The following is a 15,135-nucleotide window of genomic DNA, read 5'->3' on the forward strand; positions in this document are numbered from 1 at the left end:
ATGATCCACTACCATGTCCTTCTTTATCCCAGTCTCTGAGAAGACCTTCGTCACTGCCAATCTAAGCACGCTCTGGGCCACATTGTCATTTCTAGCAGATTGCACCTTAAGAATCACCTCTTTCTCATCTTCCATCTTTTATGGTACTTTTCCTGATCACAATCAAGTCTATGTTTCCCCATCCTTTGAAAAACAAACAAACACACACACACACACACACACACACACACACACACACACACACACACTCATTTTCTACCTACCATTCCTTATAGGCACCATCTCATATCTTTTCTCCTTTTCTCATCTTCTTGAAAAACATTCAGTTGGAGAACATTCCGTTTTTTCACTTCCTCTCCTTAGATTCACTTCTAAACCCTTTGCAATCTGGCTTTTAACTTCATCACTCAACTGAAACTGCCCAATGACCTCATCTGTCAAATCTAAAAGGCTCTTTCCTATCTTCACCTTTCCTCACTATCCTGACTCTCTTACTGGCTATTCTTTGCTTCCTTGAGTTGTGTGGCACTGCACCAAAGGCTCTGCCCTCAGCCTCCTTCTCTCTCTGCACTCTCACACAGTAACTCCAATAGCTCCCATGGTCAGTAGCGTCATCTCTATAAAGATGATTCCCAGATCTAGTCTCTCTTGGCGTCCAGTCCCACATCAACAATCGCCTATTCGATATTTCTCACCGGATACCCCAGAGGCATCTTGAACTTAACAAGTCCAAAACAGAACTTGTTTTCTTTTCCCCAAAATCTACCCCCCCTCTTCTCCACTTCCCTGTTATTGTTGAGGGCATCTTCCTGTTACTCAGACTTCAAACCTCAATGTCATCCTAAGCTCCTCCCCTGAACTCACCCCACATTTGCAATCATTTGCCAATTTTTGTTTCTGCCTCCACATCTCTCCAATACTTCCCTTTCTCTCCGGTCAGTCACTGCTCCACTACAGGGCTCTCACAAGCTCAAGCCTCACAAACTTATAATCAGTAACTTTTCTAGTTACTGTCTTTGCCTCAAGCCTCTCCCAACTCCGATCCATCCTCCTCAACTCAGGACCGCCAAAGTGATTCTCCTGAAGCACAAACTATTTGTCTGATTCTGTCACCTCCCTCCTTGGATAAGTCGTGGCTCCCTACAGCCTCTAGAATCTGAAAGAAACTTCTGTTCAGTATTTAAAGCTCTTTGCATCTTAGTCCCTTCCTTTCCTTTCAGTTTTACTAATAATCCCTTCCTTGTATGCTTCTATCTGTTTCCACCTTTCCTGGCCTGTTACATGGTACTCTTGCGTTCATTTCATACATATTACACATGTACACATTGTCTCCTTTGTCAGAATGTAAGCTTCTCAAGGGGCAGGGAATGTTTCACTTTCCTATTTGTGTGCCCAATGCCTGATACAAAACAGCGATTAATAAATGCTTATTGATTTGACCTGTGTCTTCCCCCCTCCCCCCCAGGGGCAATCTCTCACACTAACCTGCTCCTTGCCGTTTAGTTTTCACTGCAACCACAAACATTCTCTAAGACAATAGTGTCACTAAGCCATATATCAGGATCCCTGAGACTGACTTCGCTTTAAAATGTAACATTATGCTTTACTGTGTTTTTATTTTGTTAAATAAATATCTCCACTACATTGAATCTGGTTCAGCTACACTGGGAAGTGCTTGTGGTCTCTGCTTTAAGAAATCCATGGTGGACAACAGGGCTCAATGATCCTTTCCCAGACTCTGTCATTCATTCAAGTCTCTTTGGATCCCAATTATTGCATAGTTTACATGGTGGCCTGAAGAGAGGAAGGGCCAAGTTCAAATCCCAACTCAAGACACTTAGCGCCCCCATTCCCCTCAACTCGTCTATTTCAGTCTCCTCAAAATAGGGAAATAAAAGCCCCTCTCCTCACTGAGGATCAAATGAAATAATATTGTAAAATATTTAGTATAATGCCTGGCACATAGTAGGCACTTCAATTATTACCCCCTTCCCCTATAACATCTGAGTTTCTCTTTGCATACAAAGAATTACTGAGCTGAAAATCAGTTTACATGTCATTTCAGCTTAATTCTCTTATTCTAAAAGAGTATAATTTGCCCAACAGCACCCAACTGATGGGTGGCAAAGCTAGGACTAGAATCCACATGTGATTCCCTCACTTTGGACTTGTTTTAGCACGCCACCCTACACTTTCTTTTAATTCAATGGGCATTTCTTTTTCAACACATTAGTTGTCCGTAGGAATATATAACCAAAACGGCGTAAACAACTTCATTTTTATCAAGAAACACCTTAGATATCCACTCCAAATGGAAAGATTACTTGGCTTTGCTGACAAAGGAACCCCTATGGCATTTTTGGGGAGGAGGGAATCATCACCATATATTACACTTAAAAAAACCCCAAGATACTAAGTGAGAAAAGCATTGCGCTGCATGTGCAGAAATTTTTCCATGTCATTTTGAGCTCTGACACAGTTTTCTAGCTGACGTTTCTATAAATTAGTCTCACCATCCTGCAGCTCACAAGGGCTATTTTTCTCCCCAGTTCCTAAGGAAGGCAAAAGCAGCCCACTTCAAGGCAATTCCTCAGATCCCTCTGTCTTCCTCCCCACCCCCACTAGCACAGTGCCTCACATACAACAAGCAGGTAGTAACTATTGGCTCATTGAACAGGCCAGAGATATGACCTCTCCATACTCTACAAACCCATCCGGTATCTTTCTTCTTAAAGGAAACTCAAATATCTGTTGATATGATGATATTCCTACTTCCAGATTAACCAAGGAAATACTCTCACATGCTCCTAGATCTAAAGTAAATTAACCCCATGTTAAAATTACTAATATAATTAAGACCCCCCCTCAGTTTCTCAATAGCCAAAACCTGAAGACAAATTCCCTCTACGACTTAAGATAAACACTAAGAATGACACACACCACAAAAGACTAACTACCAAACAATGATTTTTTTTCCCCAGCCACAGCAAATGAGATAATAGAACTCCAAGCTGCCTTCATGATGGGACTACTCAAAACAATGAATTCATGATCTTCACAAGAAATAAAGATGAGACAGATGAATTAATGCTGTTTTAAGAACTTTAACTTTGGCATTTCCTGAACTGAAAATTTAAACTGGCACCCATTCATAAGTGGTTCATCTCCATTTACTACACCAGCTGGATTTGGTGCTCAGACATGCTTTATTACCCCATCTTTTAACCTTCGGTTTCTCCAGGCTGCAAAACCCCAAAATATCTAAGCATCCCTTTCCCCAAGCAGACTCACACTGGACTAAGCATGGTCATTAAGAATCCATTAACTTAATCTCTTATTGACAATTTGTTCCCATTTATATACATGCAACTGAAACCCAAAACAATTGGACCCATTTTTATAAACTCAAAGATACTCAGTTCCAAAATAAACCCAGCTAATGGCTTTCAACTCATACAATCTATGGCAGCACTCACTGCAGAAAACAGCTTTCATCTCCATGGTTTAGGAAGCTCACAATGATGCTATATTTAGAACCAAGAAAATACCCAAAGTTGGGAGTATTTCCCTATGCTTTCAACAAATGAGTAGGAGCCAAAAATTCTCAACCTCTTATCTTGTTTTTTAATGGATGACTCTGGCCAACACACCTCTACTCTCAGCTCCAGTCTTATCTGAAAAACTGGAAATATATCCATATCTACCACTGGTAAGTTAAGCAAGAAGGGAAATCCTAAGAGTGGAAAGGAACTTCAGGAGATCATCTAGGCCCTTCACATGCCACTTAGCTAGCGCCATACTTCTTATACAAGTCCACTCCTGAATATCTCCAGTTGTCTACCCTTTTCCTAAACCTCTGAAGAAAGCATCCCCCAACCTCCATCCACTTCAGTATTTCACAACCTCTGTAGCCAGGAAGTAATCTACATAACTTCTGGTGCAATTAAAGACATTCCCTCTTGTCTTCTCCTCCATGGAAAGAGAACATCTGCTCTCCACCACCTGTGCAATCTCTCTTCCCAGTGATTAAAGTGTTTAGAAAATAGAGGAAGGCCCATTTCCACTTAATGCAGCACCACTCTAAATGAGTTATCCGAAACAGAGAACACAATTAGGAGCCCTATATTCCCAGTTCCATCACTGGCTGGCTGTGAACTCTGCTGGAAGTCACAACCATTCACCTTCTTCAATACTAAGATACCAATAACAGAGCAGGGATCTTGGAAGATGTAATAGAGATAATGCCCATAAAATGCTTACAGCTTCTCAGCCAAATCATCAGTCCAAATCCAAAGTGGGATTATATGCATACGAGTCCACATTTTCGCTTGCAATTTTGATCCCAATGCTCCTAAATTAGGTCCCATGTAACAAGAGCAGTAGATAAATGAAAAATAAAAGTACAGTAAGTCAAAATGCAATACACCTTCAGACTCCTATACCACATACCGTGTTATGTGGAAGGCATAGAAGTTAGAAAAAAGCAATTACTACAGCAAACAAAGGGACTATGTAGAAAAGCAATTTTTAAAAATTAAGATGAAAAAATTTAATCCAAAACCACGAATGGTAAAAGGTAAAAAAGAATACCCATAATTTGAACTGAGTATGAGATGGCTATCAGGACGTATCTATGAGGATCACTTAAAAGTGAACTCAATATCTAAAGATCAGATAGAATGAAAAAACGATAACAGAGTAAAGAAATAAGATAGAGATGAACACAATCTCAATTGAAATTAAAAACAATTACAGAGACAACCCGTATGCTGTGCCAGCCAAAAGGCCACCTATCTGCATCGTTGTTTTGGGGGGATGTTTTTGGTAATATTTTTTTTTTTTTAAGAACTTGTTCATTCAGGCAATCTTTACGTTTGTTTTGCTTTGGCTTTTTTTGTTAAACTGTTCTTGATGTCATTTATCTTTATATCATTTTAATTTCTGAATCTATCCTTTCCTCATCCTCTTTCTATGAAGGCATCACTGACAACAGACCTGGGAAATGACACAGCAACTCTGGTTGTTATACTAAAGTCCTGCCTTCCCTCCCTCCCTCCCATCATTTCTTCCCACTATCTTCACTTCTCTTCTGCAGAAGAAGCCCCTCTGTACCCTTTCTCAAGATCAACAAGGAGTTCTCTCCACTCCGTTTTATCCAATGATACAGACTTACCCATCTGGCTACCAAATCTCATTGCAAATTCCTGTATAATCAATCTGCCATCCATGCTTATCTCCTGATCTCTTTTCACTCCTATAGTTTTCCAAGTTTCTTCTGTTCCCTTTTACAAATGAATCCCTTTATTTTGACCTTAAACGTTAGAAGGACTTTGAGAGACTGAGGGAAAGAGGAGAAGGGAGAGGGAGAAGAGGAAAAAAATTTTTTTTCCTTTTAAGTACTGTTTTCTAGGCTACATTTTAACTCCCACTTACACTCCTTGCAATATCATCCCTTTGGAGTTATTCAATAGTGAACACATAAAAGGGGCTGTTCCCGTCTCTGGAAAAGATGTTCTGTAAAATTTCCACCTGTGCCAAGTAGGAAGAAGCATTCTTACTCAACTTTAGAACTAAAATATACATGTTAACCAAATTGACTGTTTATGAAATTTACTGAGTTAAAAGCTAACAGAACTTCAACTGCCTCACTATAAATGCCTAAACACAGTAACAGGGTAGTGGGAAAGTATGTCCTATTCTAGGGAATGCAAATAGATAAATAATGCATTTAAATAGTGTGCCAATTTCTTCGACAAAGGAAGATACAACACCCATAAGTATTATAATTATAGAACTTTGGGGCAGCTAGGTGGGTCAGCGGATAGAGCACCAGCCTTGAAGTCAGGAGGACTTGAGTTCAAATCTGATCTCAAACACTTAACACTTCCCGGCTGTGTGACCCTGAACAAGTCACTTAACCCCAATTGCCTCAGCAAAAAAAAAAAAAAAAAAAAAAAAATTAATTTTAGAACTTTGACTTAATCAGAAAACTCCATACAAGATCAAAGTATTATTAGGTATACACTAGGCAACAGAATTATGTTCAGCCTATAATTTCCCCTCTCCATTTCAATTCATGACTTATAGTTATAGGCTTATATATCTTCACTTATTCCTTGACACACATCCAGTCCAACTCAATAAAGAAACATTATCATCTGTTTGGCCAATGCATATCTAAAAACCTTTCCATATGATGTGTAGCCAAAATCTCTCTTATGTTGCCTCCCCTGTTTTTTCTAGTTGCATTCTCAGGATTTAGTCTAGTACTTGATTTACAATAATCATAATAAATGCTCATTCAATCATTCATGCCTTGGTCAAAACATTGAAAATTCTTAAGATCTGATTCCTTTAGTTGGCAATGTTTTTCTCTAAAATATAACGTTCTCTGGGAGCAGGTTTCTTGGGGGGGGCTTCTGGGAGCAGCTTTCGTTTCAGTTCAGAGGAATAATCACCTCAAATGCAGCCAGGAGTTAAAGTTCAGATCCTTTATTTTCCCTTTCCAAGTATTGTCTCCTTCCTTGGGCCCGGTTAGCTTTCTTAGAGGCCTACCTCTCTCCTTGGTTCCAAGAGTTCTTGCTAGTCTCTGCCAGCTTCAGCCTCTATGTCTCCAGCCAGCACAAAGGTAGAAGTTGGAATGAATCTGTCTCCTCCTCCAAGAGTGGGCTTGTGGGTCTGGCTCTAGGAGCTTCTTGCTTATATGCTGTGCACTAAGTTTACTCTAATCAGTACATCAATAGGAAACCCTTTGTCTCCTCAATTCCACTCAGTACCTTTGTTTCAAGTTCTGGCCCATAACATCTCCTTGTAGGATCAGATCAATCATACTAAGCCAGGCTAAATTAGATAATTATTGCCTCAATCCATTCCAGTGATTTAGTTCCTTGTAAGAATCCTAACAAATGTCGTCACACAGACACAAGATACAATCCTTTTATCCATCTGAAAGAAGTCAGGAAGATGGAATGGCAGCCTAATTTCAACTTCCTGAATGCTCCAACTTTCTTTTTTTTTTTTGAACTGAGAGACCCAAAGTAATTTACAAAAATTAAGTATGAAACCCCTGGCTCAAAAGTTATCAAAACAGTTGTAGCTAATGGTTTTTTCCTCACTTTTCATTTCTCTTCAACACTAAATCCTATCATCTCATCTTCCATACTTTTTAACTCTTTGTCCCATTCTTTTCTGCCTCGCTTACAAAAATATCATCTGTAACTTTGGAGGTCCATCCTAGAGTCCTCTTCTCTTTTCTGTCCACTCTCTTGGCTCCCACTGGTTTAATACCTTCTTCCATTCTGATGATTTCCAAATCGCTCATCCAGAATCACCATCTCTTTATTGGACATTTCAATATGCATGTCCCCCAGAATCTCTACCTCAACATGTCCAAAATGAAATTCCTTATCTTTACCTCCCTAAATACTTGCCCCTGTGAAACGGTGCTTTTTTTTTTTTAAGCACCATTGTTTTTCCAATATCTCAGGTTTAGAGACATTATCATCTACCTCACACTCTCTTTATTCAATTAGTCTCCAAATATGATTTGCTCATGCACTCTCCCCTCGAGTCAAACAGCTCCACCCAAGTTCAAGCCCTAATAACCTTTTAATAACAGCCTCTTACAAAATGATTCTTCCTCAAGTCTTTCCTCATTACACTCATGCAGTTGCCAAAGTGATTTTCCTAAAGCACAGGTCTCACCATGTCACTCCCCTACTCAATAAAATCCTGTGGCTTTCTGTTCCTTCCAGGATCAAAGACAAGTTTGGTTTGGTACTCAAAGCTCCCTTCCAGCCTTATTCTCTCTCACTCCTCTTCTTCCCCCCCAGTCACACTGGTCCCCCTCCTTTTGCTCATATATCACTCTCTCTCAGTCCCCGTGCCTCTGACATCCACAGGCTTTTACAGCACTTTGGAGGATGAGGTGGGAGAGAATAAGGCTAGGAGGCGGCCACAGCTGGTAACAGGGAAGTTCAGAAGAAGAGAGGGGCAGACTGAGCTGAAATGTTCATTTCAGAAGATCTGGACAGCCAGAGACACGCGACAGAAGTTAGCAGTTAAGGCTGGGTAAGAAAATTTGAGAATCTCCTACACAGGAAAGATCATTAAACTTATAAATGCTGTTCACACATTATCTCACTTGATCTTCATAAATAAGGAAACTGAGGTTAAGTGACTTGTCCAAGTCCTATGGTGGCCAAGGCAGAGAGCTCTCTATTAGGAGAATGAAAGGCTTGGGTTAGAATGTTCAATAACAAAACAGATGGGACCACTGAGAATAGCCACCTTTTCTCTGATAGAGCAAGTCAGAAAAATGCCTGCTCAGCTCGGGCAGGTCAGGTTACAGATCATGTGACCGGGAGTAGCGGAGGGGGGAGACAAACTCCCCTAGGCCCTCCCCATCTGCCCTCGAACCCCAGAACACATACTTGCTTCTTTTGACCAAATTGAGAGTGGTAAGTGAGGCTCCATGTCCTGGCTTAAGTTTTGTGCCCTTGTCTCCACAGCTCAAGCAGAGCTACCTCAGTGTTGTCAGTCCAGTGGCAAGCTCCCTGTAAGAGATGGGAGAATCTGCTGCCCACAAACTCACTCAGTGCCTTGCCTACTTAACACAAATGCTTCCTCACAACTTAATCCTCCGTCACTCGTGTTAACTTCATGGAAAATTGGGTCAAAACACATGAAATGCCTGAAAGAAGTAAATGAAAATTATTCCTCCTAAATCACAGTTGATAACATTACACTACAGGACAATACTCAAAAACTAAAAACACAAGAAAGATTCCGAGTTTGGAGGTAACAATGGGGAGAGGGACAAAAAAATTACTAGAAATGGAAGTAACATTAGAATCTTAATATATTAGTTAACTACTTTGGGAAAAAATGTTCGCCTCCTATTCCATAATAATTCTATCAATATGTTCCAGAGGAAGAGGCCTTCAGCAACATTTCAGCTAGTTCCTAGGATTCCTAAGGATTTCTCATATAATACTTAACAGAAGTAAAATCATCTCCGAAACCATCTAACTCAGCCCAGAGAAGTTAAGGGACGGGAAGAAAGTCACACAGGTAATCAGTAACAGGCACCACTGGGATTCAGACTCCCATCATCTCCAACATAGGATGCTCCTTCTATTCTCATGGAGTACTGAGAAAGTTCCCCTCTGCTACTATCACTGGACCACCTGGCCACATACAGTGTCTGGCATGAGAGGTGATAAGCTGCATGGGAAATCCCAAATAACCGCTTACAGACAGCACATCTCAGATCAGCCAAAAGCATAAGGATCTTTTTGCACATGGGAGACACTAGCCCCTGTCCCAGGCCCAGTTCTGAAGTACATTCAAAGTACCTTCCACCTGAAACAATCCCAAGCAAAGTCCTCATGAACGAAGACTCAAAGGTGAAGTCAAGCCAGCCAGCTGCTGAAGGTGTAGACCAGGGGTTCTCAAACTATGGCCTGCAGGCCAGATGCGGCCACTGAGGACGTTTATGGGCCCGCCGGGTTATGGCAAATGGGCTGAGGGGCGGAGACAGAGCGTGAGCTTTTGCTTTTACTCTAGTCCGGCCCTCCCACAGTCTGAGGGACAGTGAACTGGACCCTGTTTAAAAAGTTTGAGGACCACTGGAAGGAAACAACAGCGTAAAGAGCTTCGTTTCAGGGAAAGAACCTTTTCAACCATGCCAAACCAAAAGTAAATTAAAACATCACTTTCAATTTCCACATAAAGACAATAATTTTGAAAATACAAACCTGTCTCCAATTTTCTCCATAATTAGTATTTTGTCCTCCTTGCTCCAATAATATCCCTTTTAGCAATGATTTCCTGGAAGCCCCTAACATTTCCACCCTCCTGGAGATACTCTTAGCCACCCAACGTAGGCCTTTCTTCCTCTATGTAGAAAGCAGCTCTCTTAACACTCATCAGCCGCCAAGGAGACCGAGTCAGGCAAAGTACAGGCTGGGTACTTACTTTTTCAATGTCCCAGAGAACAATCTGGGAGTCCCTCCCTGCCCTCTCTGTGACACTTCAGCCACCTATGTCTCCCTTTCCAGAAAATAAAGGGCCTTCGCCTGGCTTCTTCCTACTCTGGAATCTGGAACCTGCTGGCCCAATTCCCGTCAGCTCCGAGTTTTGGGCACTGGCGAGGAATAAACTTACGACCAAGTGCTTTTCACTGGCTGAAGCTAGAAAACTCCAATCTTTCATAAAATCACATGGGGAAAACTCCGAAGCCACCTGGTTGTTCCTTTTGAAAGCTCTCGCCTAAAAGAAAATCAGTTTTGCTTTTTCAAAGGCCCCTTCCTTCTTCCTTAAGACCTCCCTCGTGTTCCTTCTAAAACTTCTGCCCAGAGTTACCCAAAGAACGTCTTTTCTACAGAGAAATGGAATCTCTTCTTGGGACAAATCTCGGATGTCCTTCAGAAGAGAAGAACCGGAGACAGGCGTTACAAAAGGGTGGCCTATGGCCGTCACAGAGAGATAACTGCTATTAAGGTACAAGTTCTACTAAGACCCCCCAGGTTTCTGGACTCTGAAGATGCTTATTCTAGACTTGAAAAAAGTTGGAGGGCAGCTGGGGGTGCGGTGGCCAGAGGGGCGGCTGGAGACCGACCGGCCCTCCCACACTTGACCCTTAATAGCTGGGTGACCCTGGGCGAGCCTAACGCGCCCAAAAGAAATGAGGAAAGTTGCAAAGACCAGTAGAAAAGGCTTTAGATTCCCAGAACTCGGGCTCCCAATCTCGACTTTGGATTGAACGCGTTTTTCCGGCCCGAGCACATTCGCGGGCTGAGCCGATGACGCCAAAACAAACGCAGGTGACCCAAGAGGGCTTCCTGGAAAGCGCCGAAGGCCGGTTCCGCCCGGAGCCCCCGACGCGGCCCCGGCGGCTCGGAAGGTGCCCTAGGCAATCCCCTCCTTCCCTTAGAGGGCCCGCGCCAGCGGCAGGGGGCCTCGCGGCGCGCCAGACTCCACCCAGGACCGGCTTCGTTAGCAGAAGCAGCCCGACCCACAGCTAGCCTCGCAGTCCTTGGGGGAAATCGGCGTTCAGAGGGGGTCGCCTGGGACCCTCTGGCTCCAAGCCGGGAAGATGAGGGGTGAGGTCGGACGAGGTAAACACATTGCCCTCCTCAACCCCGCGCTCTCCCTCCCGGGACCGGAACCCCTCCCCCCACAGCGCCAGGGCATTTGGAGAAGGGGACAGGGCGGCCAGGGACCGGCTAGTCACTGTCATCCGACCACAAAGGGGTCCAGGGGGCCTCCCCGTCCGGAGCCCTAAACTCCCGGGGGAAGAGGACACGAGGTACGGGCAAGCACGCGGCCGGAGCGAGACCGGCCCGAGGCGGGTGGGGGGCAGCCGGGGCGAAAGCCTGCAGGCCCCGGGATGCCCAACGGGCCCGGCCAGCCCCGCCCTCTCTCTGGGTCTCAGTTTCCCCGGCTGTAAAGAGGCAGAGTTGGGGCCGGAAGAACCGGACCGTCTCGGAGCCCCTCTGCCGTGCCCTCCCCTTCCCTGCCTCGACGTTACCGGGGAGGAAGCCGGGAGCCGGGCGGTAGGAAGGCGGAAGCCCCGCGCTAGGGGTCCCCGACGTCCGGGCCGCCGAGCCCGCCTCAGTCTCACCCACCGGGGCCTACCTACCTGCCTCCCTCGGGGCGGGCGGGCGGACGGCGGCGGCGGCGGCGGCGGCGGCGACGGCCGGGCCTGGGCTCGCGCGCCGGCCGGCGGACTGCGGGGGAGGGGAGGGGCGGGCGCGGAGGCGCGCGGGCGGAGGGGGGGGGGCGCGCGGCAGGGGGAGGGGTTTGAGCGCGGGGACGCGGCCGAGCCTTCAACCCTCGTCCGGCCCCGGCCGCCGCCGCCGCCGCCGCCGTCGCCGCCGCCGCCGCTGCCGCTGTTGCGGAGACATCGAGCGAGCAGGCCGCGCAGCCGAGCGCCGAGCCGGGAGCGCCCGGCGTCCGGCCAGACAGCGCGCGTCGAGCGCCGAGTGCGCTCAGGCCCGAGCAGCAGAGCCCAGGCGCCATGGATGGAGCCCTGCAGCCCAAGCCCTCCTCCTCTCTCAGAGCGCGTCCCGGCTTCGGAGGCACAGTCCTAAAAATGAGTTTTTACTCCTTTCCCTCGGAGCCGTCCCACATGACTAACTTTTCAAAGACAAAAAAGGGAGGAAAAAAGGGTCGGCGTAACTGACCAATACTCAGCAAAAGTCTTGAAAACTGAGGGCGGCACCTAGGGCTCGTGGGCAGGGAGAGTCCCGGCTCCGCGGCCCCGGAGCGGGGCCCGAGCACGTGCGCGCGGTCCGGAGCCCGGGTCTCAGCGCTTCCTCTGCACCGGGGCGCTCCTCCGGCCCTCCCGCGCCCGGTGCCAGCCCAGCTCACAGGACACACAGTAGCAACCGTCGTTACAAAAGCAGTTGGTGCTTAGGGTCCAAGGTATGGTCGGTTCGGAACCTTTTATTTGTGTGCACCCCCGGCCGGACCGCTGTCACTTCCGCTTGTAGTCTCTCTAGTATCGCGTACAACTCCAGCCGATTACCGACCCAGGAAACTTACACGTATGTAAGTAACAGCTCTTCCACAAACAGGAAGCCCTCAGTAATGCTCCATGCTTCTATTCCTCGTCGCTCCCTCCCCTCCCCCAACCACAGGCCAGGCCCCGCTGGTCCCACTCGGAGATCACAGGAGCCGGCCGCAAGGACACCTGCCCTCCAGGAGCGCGTGTTCCTGGGGGGGAGGAGACAATAGTGCGGCGGAAGGTTACTGGCACAGGCTGTGAGAAAAACCGAGCCAAAAAGGGCCACAAATCTTCGGGACCAGGAATGGGGCAAGAGTTAAGCTAGTTGTGATAGATTAACATTGGGATTACACGTGAGCGCGTGCGTGCACATTATAAAACAACCACCACTTGTATCATTAGGGCAATAAAGGAAATAACACTCAGTGAAAAAAATCCAGATCCAAATGACATGGACGCGCCCTGCAGCGTGTAGCCCAGCTTGGGAGTTGAAGGAACTGTAACGCTCAGAGTCTTGGGCTCTCAGGGGCCAGACACCTCAGAGGTCATTCCCTGCGGCCTCTTATCTGAGGCATGAAGTGTTTCTCTTTGGGTTCAGGTTTTGCCATTTCTGCTCACAGTAAGAAAAACAAACAAAAACTACTCCATGTTTCGTAAACCCACGTTATCTTTCTGACTGTTTCCATCCGTGTAATTAGTTCCGGGATCACTTATGTGCTTTCAGGTTTTGAATATTCAGTCTACCGAGTGCTCGTCTTTGGCTTTATTTAAATGTCAGAGACTTCCACTCTCTTCGATATTCTTCGGCTCTTTTCCGGGCTGGAGTTTCCCTGCTGAGGGAAGCAGAGTTCATTCGCGTGGCTGACACTCGGGAAACTTCACACAGCCTGGTCATTCCCATCCCCACCTTTTATAGGCCCCTCTACCTCATTTTTAATTATTTAGACACATGTCTGTACCTCTTGAGAAACCCTCAAGATGACACCTTTATGCCCAAGTTAATTGTTAGGAAGGAGACCAGAAGGAAAAAAAAATACCCACCCCCAGGAATTGTAGGGGACCAGAATGTGAGGAGAAAACATCACTTGTTGAGACCAGGTTGTGCCCAAAACTCGGCCTAGCTTAGTAAGTGACTGAAAAGACACTGGAGCAGGTGGAGATGCCTTCGGTCAAAGGATGACTTTATTTTCTATTGCCTCAGGTAAATCACTGAACTCCTCAGGAATTCACTTATCTGTAAAGTAGAGATTGGAGAGGATCACTACATTCCTTCCTTATCAATTGATTTAATCAATCATTTGCTAAAGATACAATCAATTGTACTAAATTATATGTATAAAGTGTTTCTTTGGAAATTGAGTCGGGTCCATTGTCATTGTAGAATTGACATAGCTTGCTCTCCTACAAATTTCCACTCGTCTGGATTCAATTCTTTTTCCTTAGAGAACCAAGGAGATGTGTACAGTTTCTAAAAGTCGATCTGTTCCCAAGTTAAGGTTAAACCCTGATTTTTTATCAGTCTGACAAAGCTTTCGACCCATTTTCCTTGAAGAGGAAAAGGCGGCTGTTTCTAAACATCTGTCCCATTTTAGCTGAAATACTTTAACCCTTAACTAAGTTTCCTTGTTTATTTTTGTACTCACCCTAATTTCTGGGTCACAGATGAAGGTTCTTGGTCCCACGTGCTGGTGCTAACATAGAATATTCTCTTTAAAATGTAATGTTCTCTGTGGAGGTTTTCTTGGGGTCTCTGGAGGCAGCCTTTGTTTCAGTTCAGTAATCACCAGTTCGGTAATCAGCCAGGGGTTAAAGTCCAAATTCTTTATCTCCTTCAAAGTCTTGTCTCTGTTCCTGGGGCTTCGGCTAGCTTTCTTGGAGGCCTTCTGTAGTCTTGGTTCCAAGAGCTCAAGCTCCTGCCTCCTTCTGTGGCCTCTGAATCTCTCCAAATTCCAAGGGTCTGTGCTTCAAGGTGGATGATGGAATGAATATGCCTCAGCCTTGTTTCAAAAGTTCTGGTCCATAACATCTCCTTATAGGATTACATCAATCATACTGAGCCATGCTAAATTAGATAACCATTGTCTCTATTAATTCCACTGCCTTAGTACCTTGTAAGAATCCTTTGTTTCAAGGTCAGAGTTCTGGCCCATAACATAAAGAGAAGTGGAAATCACTAAGAGGGAAGGCAGTGGAATTAAATTTGGGGAATGTATTCTATAGATGGGATTTTAGCTGGGACTCAAAGGAAACTAGGAGGTCAGTAGTCAGAATAGAAGATTCCAAACATGGGGGGCATAGACTGCTCAGAGCCTTTTATTTAAATGTGCCTCTGGATTTGGTCCCAGATCTTCCTTCCTACTTACTCAAGCTTCCTTTTTGTTACAGATCAGAGTTTGGGTAGAAGTCTTAATTTGCTTAAAAAAGTTCTTTCAAGAATAGACTTTTCCCTCATGGAATCAGTAACTAGACACTTTTTTTTTTTTTTTTTCCAGTGAAGGGGATCATAATAAGAGTTAAACCCAGATGTGGGAAATAAACATCTTGGAGGAATAGAGAAAAGAAAAATGAGAGCTAAGCAAAGTGGCTTGAGAACCAGAATAAGCCAAGGAAACCAGGAAACTCTG

At 45.2% G+C, this 15,135-nt stretch overlaps 2 protein-coding genes across 9 annotated transcripts in view; one reads left to right on the forward strand and one right to left on the reverse strand.

Moving 5' to 3' along the window:
• AMBRA1 (autophagy and beclin 1 regulator 1) overlaps positions 1-12,699 on the reverse strand; it is a 171,493-nt gene extending 158,794 nt beyond the window's left edge. For 2 of the 7 annotated variants that reach the window (XM_074272294.1, XM_074272293.1), the window contains exon 1: positions 11,645-11,749. The gene's annotated coding sequence lies outside the window, so the exon portion shown is untranslated. Of the gene's footprint in view, positions 1-11,644; positions 11,831-12,188; positions 12,210-12,549 lie in introns of those variants that run through there. The other 5 variants (XM_074272290.1, XM_074272291.1, XM_074272292.1 and 2 more) reach the window with 5 other exon arrangements.
• Positions 10,830-15,135, forward strand: part of ATG13 (autophagy related 13) — a 46,958-nt gene continuing 42,652 nt past the window's right edge. For both annotated transcript variants that reach the window (XM_074272298.1, XM_074272307.1), the window contains exon 1: positions 10,830-11,120. The gene's annotated coding sequence lies outside the window, so the exon portion shown is untranslated. The remainder of the gene's footprint in view (positions 11,121-15,135) is intronic.

Source organism: Sminthopsis crassicaudata, chromosome 6, assembly GCF_048593235.1.
Source record: "Sminthopsis crassicaudata isolate SCR6 chromosome 6, ASM4859323v1, whole genome shotgun sequence".
Taxonomy (NCBI): Eukaryota; Metazoa; Chordata; class Mammalia; order Dasyuromorphia; family Dasyuridae; genus Sminthopsis; species Sminthopsis crassicaudata.